The following is a 12,619-nucleotide window of genomic DNA, read 5'->3' on the forward strand; positions in this document are numbered from 1 at the left end:
GTCAGGACATGTCCATGTCCACTATATGCTCAGTCTTGTGATGGACATGTTGTCAGGCAGAGGAGCCTAACTCAGACATCTCTTCTCCACTCTGCTGTTGATGGTCTGCCGGATCATAGAATCATAGAATATCTTGAGTTGGTAAGGGATCCTGCGAGCATCCCTCACCTCATTGTCATCATCACATTTTTTTGGTCTTGTCTGCTTACTTTTGTAACACTTTCAGCATGTGCTACTAAGCTGGGTCCAGTTTTGAACTATGCCTCCTTGAAAACCGGAGCAACCCTGACTCAACCTCCCATTCAGAAACTTGGGAGACTAAACGACTCTGTGTACCCGCGATTAAGCAGTGTTTTCCTAGTCACAGCAGCAAGCTTTAACAAAGTGTTTTAAATGAGCAGAACTTTATTAGAGGAAAGGAAACAGAAGGAAGCATTAGTCTGGGAAACCTGAATTAACAGTCAGCAAGCACCAGCCTTGCTCCTTAGTGTAGTTATTAAGGAACTAGCCTGGACCCAGCTTTCTGCTTGCAGCTGTGATGGTGCCGAAGGGATGGCTGCTGCCCTCCTCCCTGGTCAGATTCCCCTTGAAGCGTGCCTATGCTCAGGATGGTTCAGTGAGGTGACTGGTCAGGCCATTTCCAGGGCCGTGAGTATCCCATGGACAATGATCCCAGCCTCGCTACTGGTGAAGTACGTCCCCATGGAGCCCTTAGGCTAGGCAGATGCTCCCAGTTGCCCTAGACACCATGGTGCCCAGTAGTTTCCATGCCACAGGTTTTGCCATGGGCTGCTGTGGCTCATGCTGTACCACCTCTTGCTTACAGCCAGGGATCTGCTCCCATCTGCAGTCATCACTCTCTCAGGCCACCTCCTCACCTTCTCAGGGCCATCACCACACTGGTATCCATCTGGAGCTCCCTTGGGAAGCTGGGGGTGGCTCTTCTCCAGGCTCACCAATGGGGCCAGTGGACTCCACATCTTTTGAGATGCCCAGCCATCATGTTTAGAAGTCTTCTGGGTGCAGCAGTTTTCTCCTACTATGTGTTTTCACTGTACCAAGGCCAAAAAATGTAAAGCTTCTAGCTGTTACTAATGTAAGTAACAATGATGGTTTCAATAATACCATACTACATGGTCCATAAGAGGATTATAACTCTACCAAACAGCCAAAAGTGATGGGAGTGCAAACAGAGAGGTGGGCTAAAAAAACCAGTGTAAGTAGTTACCTGGTGAAGCACTGGCCTCTTTGCAATGGAGAATGTGGTTGATAACCATCACCCCTCTGATGCCCGAGAAGAGGGATATGTGCTCAGGTACACGGGGAGGCATGATGCAAAAGGAGGGTAAGGAAAGGAAACACAGGGAACAACAAGGGGGGAAAAGGATGAGCAGAGCACATGATGTGAGACAGGGCAGGATGAGGCAGAGAAACAGCCGATCTGAGACACGGTGCAGCCATTTCCTACCCACAATGTTCCATCTTCCCTGAGGATACCCCTTTCTCTTCCTTCTCTCCCTTCAAGTCTTCACTACCAGCACACTCTGTGTCCATGGGGCTGAAGACTAAGATACCTCCTGCCTGGACAGCCACAATGGCACCAGTGCTAGCGACATCCAAAAGAGCCTGGAAATCCTTGTTTCTACCTGGTACCTCTCCTCCTCCTCCCTCAGCATGTTTTGGCACTGATATTAGCCTTGAAGGTCCTTACATCAGGAATGAATTGCATTTAGTTCAGGTTTGCCAGCTGCTATTATAATCTGTATTTGTATTTCTCCAAAGCCTTCCTACCGGGTCCCAGGATATATTCTCCCTCTTATTACATGTTACAGAAACTCCCTTCAAGCCGCCTCCCCTCCCTGTGCACGCAGAGCAGCATGCACAGGGTTAACCAAGCTCTTCACAGCATTCAAATTTTTGAAAAATAGGCCATGGGCATTGCAGCTTTCAGTTCGTTTCCCCCTGTGCGGAGGCGCGAAGCCGGAGCGCGCCGTGGGTGGCAGACACGAGTGACATGGTACAAAGTTCAAGCCAGCCTGACTGGGCTGAAGCTGCAGCTGAGTTAATATAGGCAGTGGTGCTGGCTCAGCCCGGGAGTGGAGAAATGTCTCTGTTGGGTACGATAACGGAGTGTGAGAGATGTTGGGAGGTGAAAGCCATGGCAGACCAGGACTCCCAGTGCCCTCCAGCCACGCTGCCTCGCTCCCGAGGATGTGACTCACGCAGATACAGTAATCAAGGGAAACGTGAAATATTTGACGTTGCCCCCACCCTCTCACAGCAAAAAATGCGTTGGCTTTCACGTCCTGCAGGCAGCTCGCTCACATATGTTGTGCGTTCCTCGGAGCAAGGAGACAACCAGGGGTGTTACACTGGAGAAGAGAAATATCCGAGCGGTGCCGAGGATGACGCAGGACAAGAAGGAGAAGAACAAACAGTCCTCAGCACCCGGCGCTGGGAGAAGCCATCCTCGGGCCTGGGACACGCCGGCAGCTCGAGGGGCATCGGCTGGAGCAAAGGTGCCGTATTCCCTGCAGCTGACAGTGAGGAGTTGTGGGATGAAACAGAGACTTTCCCTGTGGAAGAGCCCTGGTTCACATTTAAAAAAAAAAAAAATAAAAATCAATCTGCTGCTGCATGCATAGCTTGGCTCTGTCTTGACTTGTGCGTGATTTTTGAGCAGCCCTCCTCATGGCTGGAGCAGCATCAGCCATTTTGTGCCTAGGCACACATTAAAGGATGTCTTGCCTTTGGTTTCCCATTGTCTGTCCTCTCTGTACCACGTACACCTGATTTTAACTCATCCTTACTTTATAGGGAAGGGCAAAATACCCAAGAATTCAACTGCATTGCATCAAAGATAATGCTTTAAGAAAAAAAAAAAAAACACCACAAAAAACCCCACCCTGGATATGCGGTGAAAGGCCCTCCCTCCCTCCCTCCCTCCCTCAGGTGGAGATGAGAATTTGGGACTTTGCAATATCAATCTGGCAGTTTGGGCTCCTGTTTCAATGGAGCTTCTTCATTAAATAAATCCTATTTAAATCTGCTTCTCTATCACCAGAAGAACCACTCTGGGCAAATCTTACCCCTCTTCCTTCTGTAAATGATTGTGATGAGCTCAGTCATGTGCACTGGATCTGCATTGCTTGAAGTTAGTACCTAACAATTTAGTGAAATAAAATTAGCATTTTAGCCATTTCTTTCTCAGATTCTCATTTCCTGATTTCCCTTTGTTATCTACGTAGGAGGAAAGCAAGTGAGATCTTTTTCATCCTTTCTGGCTGTGAGGCAATTAATTCCTCTTTTTAATCATGAGGGTGTTTTGCCATAAATGGTTTAACTTCTACCCAGGTTGTCTTCTGCATCTCCCACTGCTTCTCAAAACCTTTAAGAAATATAATGTGTTATTGCTGCAGGGGCTCCCTAACTCCCACATTGTGCTACCTCTGGAAAATGCCCCCATGGGGATACCTGTTATGTCAAGCGCTTTTTTTAAATTGTAGGGGCTTTAAGCAGTCCTGCTCCCTGCCAGTCCTGATTGCATTGCTGTGAGCACAGATGGCTGGTGTGTTGTCCGTGCCGAGGCTGCCCCTCTGCCCCCTTCCCATGGGGTCAAGGTGGCTTGAATCCCTGCCTGCCCCAGCAAGGCTGCTTTTTGGGGAGCAATTTCTTCATTTACCACCTCTGTGACAGCCACTTCCCTTGGTGAAACGTGAAAGGAAAAGAAATCACCCCATAAGTACCCTGGCAGCTAGCAAGGGTTAAAAGTTTCCTCTAGAAACCTTCTGTATCTGAAGGTTTTGGTTAATATGAACCAAAATTATTTGCTAGAACATGTGTGTCTGCTTTGGAGGGGGAAAAAAGGGAGAGATTTTTTGCTTAACACAGGAGAAATTTATTCCACAAAGGTAGCTAAGAGGTCAGTGTCAGGGACCTTTGCCTAGACCAGAGTTCAAATGTCCTCTCTACAAATAGCTGGACATGAGGACAGGGACTTGACCTTTAGTCTACCATCTAGATCTGAGTATAAAAAAACATTTCCTGTTTAGTCAGAGGTTGAATGAACAGTTAGAGGGGAAATTTTGGCTTGGGTTGAACCAAGAAGCAGAATTTTGGGGTTTCTGGAGAAGAGAAATACTTTTGTTACCATCTAAGATATTTTTGATCTAAACCAAAATGTTTTAAGACTCTTGGGGGAGATTGAACTTAACCCTTCAAAGGGTTTCTTTAGTAAATTTAAGATAATTTTTAAATTCAAGAGGCCTTTCTGCAATGAAAAGTGAAAAGTTATATTTGGCAAATACCAGGAAGAAATACCAAAGTAATATTTTCAAAAAATATGCCTCCATTTGAGGGTCAATATTTTTGGCCAGACTTAACCCAGGTCTATAACTAGATTTGGTCTTTCTAAAGGTGGGGTTATTTTTCAGGAAAAAAATGTACTGTTTGTAAAATTCAATGTAAAAAGCTTCCACATTCTCTCACCACACCTGGAATAAGGACCTTGACTATTTGGCTATGCTGGAGTAGGTGACTCCCCCTCACTCATATTCTTTTTTTCATCTCTAAAAATAGTGGTTTCCTCCTGTGGTGAAACAAGAAATCAGTTTTCTGGTCAGAGCTCTTGCCGGGCTGTGTCTTTTCTCCTAGGGGGTTTAACTCCATTGCAAATCTACTTTCCCATTAAATGCCTGACCAACACATGGGAGCAGTTTATGAACGGCAACACCGTCGGCAAGCCCACACGCACTTGCCAGTCCGCTGGCATCTCACCAGGCTGCTGACAGGGAAAGAGGTGGCAGAGGAATTGTCTAAGACAGTGGCACAGTCTCTGGTGGACTAATTCCAGAGGAAAGCAAGACAAAATTATCCTTCGGGTTTGAGGCTCTTACTGTCCGAGGAAGAGAAAAAAACACTAACGAATGACTTTTGGCGAGCTAAGTATCAGGACATCTACCTGTAGGTAAACACGTGTTTAATATCTTGAGCTGAGTATCAGTTACACTACTGTGAGTAGTATCAGCTGGATTATGACTATTTTGCCATTCCCGCAGACTCAGAGGATGGCAAGCCGAAATCGTTGCCCTTATCTATTCTGCCTGTTTGCTCTTGTGAAAAGCGAGGGACAGGTTTTCAAGGGCTCATTGTCAACAGCTGTAACTGCTTTCAGCACAGTTCACACCCAAAGGCAGGTCAGCGAGCATTATTTTCACTTCCCTTGGAAATGTACTGAGAACCTCCAGAGATGAGATTTTACGTAATGCTGAACGTGGTACAGCACTCCACAGGCAATTTACTGGACCTTGTGATTTAGACTAGCATGAAGAAGCAAGGTTACTTTATTAAAAGCCCACTCCTGCCTCTACAGTATCGTCGAAACAAAAAGTTTTACACAATCTCAGCAACAGGCATGCCGGTTTTCAACGGCAGTGTGATGCACATGGGAACGCCAGTTTCACAGCCAATGCACGTGCCATAAATTCACACAAAAAAATAGGCTTTCCTTATATTTATAGGGCCAGGATGTTGCCATGCATACAATTGTATTTTTAGATTTTACAACAGTTCCCTTCTGTGGGCAGAAACCTTATTGCCCCCCAAATAAATACTATGAAACCAAAATAAATGCCAAAGGAATACTGGCTTCAATATAAACTGCCTAAATTCTGTCTCCTTAACTGGTACCTTGCTTGTATAATAACCACTGAGTCAGAGTATGACCCTGAATGCTTGGTCGTTACCTCCACGGGTGTTGTGGGGAAAGTGGAGGCTCATCTCCCCAGGTGCTAATTCTCGAAAGTGTGTAGTAAAGTATAACATATGAAAGGGCAGAACTAAGCTTTACATCATTTTTTAATTCAACGACTCATTCATTCAAATAAGATTTACAAAGACATTATGCAATTTTGCTGTACGTAGTCATCAGGGGTGTGTAATGAATACCTAACTCACAGACTGAGAGATTTAATTGGATGTAGATCATCTTATGACCATAGTCAGAAAGCAAACAGGGACTGTGCACCAAATGAGCTTATAACAAAATATGTTGAAGTCTCTGACTCAGTTGTTGTCTTATATAAAAGAGAAATGCTAGAGAATTGTGAAACCTTGTGAATTATGCAAGGAGGGAATTTAATTACTTTTATTGAATTTATAGATTTTTTTGCACTGCTAGCAGCTTTTAATTACTCATTACATCTTGAGCCCTTGAAAATCAGAAATAAGAACCGCAGGTAAATTTGTCCTTGATACTGCTTTTAGAGTAATGGAAAATTAAACCTATCTGTACAGGTTATTTTACAGTGATATTTTAATTCATACATAATACAATGAAAGAGAAAAACAAACAAACAAACAAACAAAAATCTGACTCACTCATTTCTTCCTGAAAACTCGTCAAAGAGATTAAATAAACATTTCTCAGCAAACATGTAACAGCATTTTTACTTCCACTAGAAAGGTTCTCCCACTCTGAAAAACTCCAAACGTATTTATTTATGTTACCAAAGAGCATTTCAGAAAGTTACAACACACACGCATCTATTTTCCGGCCTGCAGTTTACTGACAATACTGACATACTTTCTTGCAAATAAAAGGTGGGGGAAAGATAAAAATACAGTATTTATTGCTAAATGTATAAAAATCTAATAATAAAAATTTGACACATGGATTAATTGGAAGAAAAAGCTATTTTTTTTCTCACTTTAACTTCTAAATGTATCATCAGGAGGGAAAAACAGAAATTTAAGTATGCCTCATTATCTTCCAAAGCTGTTCAGTGCTAATGGAGTGAAAGACACAGTGATTTGAATTTTTTTTACACGGACATCTGCAACTATTCATTTTATAGAAAATACCAGAAGAAAAACAAGTGAAAATGCATTTGATAATGACTCATACTTCCATTTGTAAACATGGCATAAGCACTTGACAGAAGTAAATGGCAGTCAGATCTGAGGAGTTATGGAAAGATACATAATGTACTTTAGCCCAGAAAACTGCTGATTATTTCAAGTAATGCTGACCCCAGTCTCCCTCGACCCTTAACATCATCACCTTGCCCATGGCAAAGACAGTTACTGGATTTAACTGAATTCTCAATTACATTTGTGTTGCTACTATTGGGTTTAATTTACTTATTTAGTTTGTTAGGTAGTTAACCAGTTGAGTGAAACTAAGAGTGGAGTTCAGGTGTCTGTGATTATCAATACCAGTATTGCTCAATATTTGGGATTGCATCTCCATTGGTCTTATCGACCAGCAGGGACTACAGAGTCTAAATTGTGTAACAGGGAAAAAAAGTACCACATTGGCGTCCCTGTATTTTTACAGTTATTAATTCCCACTTAGTCTGCACTCTGCACATCCTCAGGGTTGCAGCAATTCTTGCTGATGGCTGATCTCGGTTTAGTAATTTCATTTCTCTGCTTCTCATATAGCACAGTGACGGCACATATAAACAAAGCACGTCTGTTTGATTTGAGTATTTTGACATCTCTTCTAACATCTTCACAGCATGAGCACGACAATAATAAATCAGTACCATTATTTATTATTTGCACCCAAAAGCTTTGGCCAAGCTCAGGAGATGACTGTAGTAACTTCTTTCTGCATAAAAGTGATGATTAGGTCTCTGCCTCAAAGGTGCAAGATGACTATAAAAAATAATTAGCATAACTTCAAGGTTTCCTCCCATAGCCAGGTTCTCCTGGTAGCCCAGAGGAGGTGACAGGATGCAGAGGGCGTTTTGGGGCTGGATGTGCCCAGATGCCACGCGGGACGGCACGGTGGCCCAGGCCAACACCATGACGTGGGTACCGGTGCCTGTGCTTGGACCCATGCCCTGCGAGTGTGGAGTTTGCTCGTGCAAACACACGCGATGGGGCTGGGCTTTCAGCCTCGGCCACCTACCCCCAGAAGTTGACAAACCAAGCCCCAAATTACACGAGGTTCACTCATCCCACCACCGCATATTTGTGCAGTCTTGCCACTCTCGAGCAAAGTTTTCATCTGAACGGTGGGGAACTGAATGCTAAGCACTGAAGCAAAAAGAAAAGGATAAGAACCAGTGGCGAAGAGCTGCAAATGCCAGCAGCCTGCGGTGCCTCTTGCTCGCCTGCCCCAGTTTTGGGTTACGCCGCGTGTGTGACTCAGCCGGGGATAGTGAGCGCCGGGAGGAGTCAGAAATAAATGTGTTTGGAAGAGGAAATTGAAGGAAGAGAAGTGTTTTCTGTAGGAGAATAGAACAGTATGTAGGACTGCGTGGTGGAAATCCAACGTAAGCCTCGTGCAAGTCTAACTGCTATGAAACCCCACGACTATCTTCTCATTCCTTAAGTAACTGAGGCTTCAGTTCAGGAAAGCATTTAAGCTCAGGCTTCATTTTATACTGTCAGTAAGTGCTTTGCTGAACAGGGGCTTAAAGTATCAAGCTTGTTGAATGAGATTTATCCCACCTAATTTTAGATGTTTGCAGTGCGGATATCTACACCAGAGCTAGTGACCCCAGGCTCTCCTCATTAATGGGGAGAAATCAGCATTTCTGGAGTGCTGATCATTAGGCCTACTCTACCTTAGAGTGAGAAATACCATTCAGTAGGAGTGTTTGCAAGCAGAGCTTAAAATAGCTGTAAACATCTACAATCCAGGTACCTACATTCATGTACCTGAACCACAACAACCTCTGATGACAGATAAGTAGAAAAAAACATACCAATTGGAAGGTATCAGGCAAACGCAAACCGAATTTTTATAGATAAATGAAACTGAAAATTATTTTCTTGTGAGAAAGTTACAGTTTTAATTAAGACAAACAGCAGAAGAAAAGAATAGACCATTGTGATTCCCTTGTTTAAGGCATTATTTCCTTCATACTTACATTGCCTGAAATTGCTCCTCTGCCTCCATTGGTTACCGAGGGTTCCTGCTCACCAGCCTTTTAGAAAGCTGCAGATAGGTGAGATTAACCTCCTCTTGTGTCAGACAGATATTTCTGGAGGAGGAATCCCAAGCATTCAAGACATTTCTGCAGGGTTATTTGGCTCAGAACTCGTGTTTCTCTGATCGTTGAAGACCACTGCTCTCCTTGTGTAGGCAACTGGGATGTAAACTTCTGGGAATTACTGCAAATATGGGAATGCCTGGAATCCCTGTGGGAAATAACTGTAAACCCTTTAATCCTTGTTATCTCTGAGAGCACATATTTTTGTTTGCTTGATTAGCAGTGGAAGAGGATGACCGATTAGCGTGTTGGGCAGTAAAGCATCGCGCTGTTTCTCTGTTTGCCCACCGCTGACTGCCTCCGGGAAGGTGCTGGTTCCTGAGCAGACACCACTGAACAGAAGAGCCGCAGCAGTCCTCAGTGTGCAGTGGTGGGGGGGTCAGGGAATGTGTGGCAACTGCAAAACCAGCAGCAGCAACTGGTGCTGTTGAAAGAACAACACAGCGGCAAATACACTTTTGTTAAACTTAAGGAATTGGTGCTTAATGTGGTCTGACGCCTACAGCAGGAGTCAAGGATGGCCATTCAAGCACTGAACTGAGGCAGTAAGTTAGGAGTAAAATCGCTTGACATTTCCTTCTATAAACAGTGGAGACAGACAGCTCCAGAAAACAATTCATCCTATCCCAAGGAAAAGATTGAAAATTTGTGGATTGAATCGCTCTCTGAATACAGCAGCCTCTTCCTAACTGCAAGAAAGTCACCAGATCCTTAAGCAAGGTGGATAGTCCAGTCCTTAAATGTTACTAATATAAATTACATGCTTCTTAGCATTGGAAAAGTCTTTTTCTCTGCACTTCTATGACATCTACCAAAATGAGGACCATGCTATGTGGTCAAGATTCTATGTGCTATCACAGGGCAGCTGATAACAGAGCTCTGGGCTCTGTGAAATCTGCAGAGGGAAAATTCACATACAGGACCACAACACATCTTTCTCTTTTGATGTTTAAAGCTTTCAGATTCTAACACACGATAGAGCTTCTACCACAAGCAGTAGCCTGGGAGCTACATGAGGACTGAATCTGGTAGACAGTTTATTTTACTTGGGGACAGATTCTGTCTGGGTGTTTTGTGGGACTTGAAGAAGAGGAAATGATTCACTGACAAAGGGGGGAACAGATGCCTTGACTCACAGTTTCCTGATCTAACCACTAGACAATTCCTCTAGCAATTCCTTAGTGCATCAAAAGGATGGATTAGTTTCTTAATTCCTCAAACATCATGAAATGGTTGTCCTGGATTATACATCCAGGCTTACCATACTGCCTATTGAGGGAAGATCTCTAGGTTTTGTTCTGCAAGTTTGTAAAAAAAGTGCCAAAATAAGTGTATTTGCCCAACAATCTTGTTGATGCTAATGGAACCAAAGTGCCAAGTCTGCTGCACTGCTTTTCTCATATGTACAGGGCTGGGGGCTTTGGGTTTGATATACTCAAATCTCACTTAGTTCATAAAATTCCAAATGTAACAGAACACGATTTTTATGCCTAATTCTGTAAGATTCTGGATGATGGCTAAGAAACACAAAAGAATTATGTCCGCACGAAAGCAAATTTAAGACATTACTGTTCAATTAAATTGTTGTGGAGTTTCACTTTCCATCCAGTAAATAGAATTTCTTTGTATCTGTGGCCACTATGAATTGTTTCTAGATCATACAAGGATAATTAAAAGAGTGCTTTATGAGGCATGGATGCCAAAAACCTTATAATTACATTTAAGCTGTCAGCTGTACTTGAGAGTCTTAAACTAAACTCACCACTACCAGATTGTCTCATATATGCAGTTTCTTTTATAAATGGTTTCTCCTGAAGAGAAAATACACTATTTTCAAGGCAGTTTGCTTATGCTGACAAATCAGTAGACTGACTCCACAGGATCCTCTTGCAGGAGCTTTCACATTCGCAGCCCAGGCAATGTTTCCCCGTGGCTGCCTCGCAGGCTGAGTTTAGTTTTAGGACTGTGCCATCTGCTGTTGGAATTGCAAATTTCCCTGGGTGTGCACAGTCTGCAACCGCCAGCTCCCGCCGTCTGCCCGCGCACGACTGTGATTTTGCTCCCATGTGAGGGACAGATGTAGGGTGACTCCTCCTGCCATCCCCCTCAGAGGCTTCAGCCTTCCCAAGACCGTTCACTCCACTGTTTTGAAGGGCTCTGCTCTGGCACGGACACGTAAGGGCCTCCCTCTGTCCCTGTTGCTCAGAAGTAATTTTATCAAAGGTGGTATGACGCACACAGGATGCAGGGCTATATTCTGCAATATTAAATTTTAATGGAAAATTGAACCTCCTTTTTGGTCTTCAGTTCCATGAGCAGATAAGGTGCACAGACAACTAAGGAATGGGCGATTTCAGCTTCCCAGCATATTTGCTAGCTCTAGGTACCACTGCAATTGCTGTTGAGTCAGGCTGTAGCTCCAGGTGAACTGAGCGGGAATGGAAGAGATATGTTGGAGGCTGGCCCCACAAAATGAGGAGCAAAGGGCACCACAGCTTCTCAAGGGCAGTGGGGAGCATCCCTCAGCAACATGGGGATGCTGGGTCTCAAAAAGTGGTTTAAAACCAAGATACTTCTTAGGATGTCCCATAGCTTAGTCTGTCACTGCCCCTGCCTGATCCTCATGATGGGGCTACTGCCATCTCTGAGACTCAAGAAATTCACTTGCTCACAGAAGTGTTTTCCCGAGGTGAGGAAAATATGGCCCACTGGATTGCATTAGCCCTGCCTGCTTTTGTCTGGAAGCTGTCTTGGTACATGGGTTAGTAACACAGTTGTTCCGGCTGTGTTTCTAATCACACAGATGGACTCTCTTAGGTCTCACACAGCGGTCCTGCGCTCAGGGCTCCAAAACTTTCATCTGACTTAGGGCTGTTATTTGGGGTCTGCTGGGCAAGAGGTCGGGGGTTGCAGGCGATGCTCTGCTTTCAAGGTCTGATCTTGCAAAGAGTTACTTCCAGACTCTTGCAATGGCATCTTAACAGCCTGTGATGTCCTGACCCCTCATTTGTGCATTCACACAGGACCATGTATCGAATGCATCACATGCCCAGTCCTTAAGGCACATGCAGTACTGTCTGCTGGTGGCTTCCCATAGCACAGAGTACTTCTTTGGGCAGTCCAGTGCAGACCTCCTCACTAGTACCAAACAAGGCATTTCTTGATCTGGAAACAGCACAGGCACATCACCATGGTACTGCAAATAATCTAATTGGTCCCGTTGGGAGGCAGAGTGAATTAGGGTGTATATTGTGCAGAGCTGATACAGTTGTACGGTAAGGAGTACCAGTGCAGTATTTCAGGACAGCATTTCACCCTCCTGCATAGGCCCCACATTTGTGCATTTGGAGCAAGCTGTGACAGCTTTAACGTGGCGATGAATCATGTGGCTGAGATATGAACTGAATGTCCTCCACTGGGAAGTAGCATTTTTATCAGGGCTTCGACACAGCCAGCACACAGCAGGATTGGACCGTCAGGGCATGTTGAATTCCCAGTAAAAAAGTGCTAACCAAGTTCAAAATGCCGTCAGTTTTCTGAATCAATCGGTTTTGGAATAAACGCTCTGCTCAGGTGAGTATTACCTTAGCTGGGGCTTAGATTGGTGCCCTCCC

At 44.3% G+C, this 12,619-nt stretch overlaps 1 long non-coding RNA gene across 1 annotated transcript in view; it reads right to left on the bottom strand.

The window, feature by feature from the left end:
- LOC128152080 (uncharacterized) overlaps positions 1 to 12,614 on the bottom strand; it is a 39,397-nt gene extending 26,783 nt beyond the window's left edge. Inside the window, exon 1 of the long non-coding RNA XR_008238538.1 lies at positions 8,883 to 12,614. This is a non-coding gene — a long non-coding RNA (uncharacterized LOC128152080). The remainder of the gene's footprint in view (positions 1 to 8,882) is intronic.
- Positions 12,615 to 12,619: the final 5 nt, after the last annotated feature.

The sequence above is a fragment of the Harpia harpyja genome, chromosome 15 (genome assembly GCF_026419915.1).
Source record: "Harpia harpyja isolate bHarHar1 chromosome 15, bHarHar1 primary haplotype, whole genome shotgun sequence".
In the NCBI taxonomy this organism is placed as follows: domain Eukaryota; kingdom Metazoa; phylum Chordata; class Aves; order Accipitriformes; family Accipitridae; genus Harpia; species Harpia harpyja.